Genomic DNA, 346 nt, shown 5'->3' with positions numbered 1-346 from the left:
CCAGCAGCAGCAGCAGCAGCAGCAGCAGCAGCAACAGCAGCAGCAGCAGCAACAGCAGCAGCAGCAGCAGTAGTAGTAGCAGAAACAAAGACAGGATTGCTGCCCCCTCAGCTGCAAACATGTAGTTATATAAACCCTAAACCCTAAACCCTAAACCCTAAACCCTAAACCCTCACGACGACAGCCACCCAAGAGACATAAGGGCCTCAGGGGCCTCCCGGGGCCCCTTGCATGCATATAGCTGATCAAGGCGTCAAACAAAACCCTAAACCCTAAACCCTAAACCCTAAACCCTAAACCCTAAACCCTAAACCCTCGTACCTCGATGACTCGTATTTTGCTCCAG

At 52.0% G+C, this 346-nt stretch overlaps 1 protein-coding gene across 1 annotated transcript in view; it reads right to left on the bottom strand.

The window, feature by feature from the left end:
- EMH_0080570 (uncharacterized protein) overlaps positions 1 to 346 on the bottom strand; it is a gene marked incomplete at both ends in the record, with an annotated part of 8,253 nt that overhangs the window by 1,939 nt on the left and 5,968 nt on the right. The gene's annotated exons all lie outside the window — the stretch shown is intronic.

Source organism: Eimeria mitis, genomic scaffold, assembly GCF_000499745.2.
Source record: "Eimeria mitis Houghton genomic scaffold, Emh_scaff108, whole genome shotgun sequence".
Taxonomy (NCBI): domain Eukaryota; phylum Apicomplexa; class Conoidasida; order Eucoccidiorida; family Eimeriidae; genus Eimeria; species Eimeria mitis.
The sequence above is the reverse complement of the archived record's forward strand: the minus strand, read 5'-3'. Positions and strand labels throughout refer to the sequence as shown.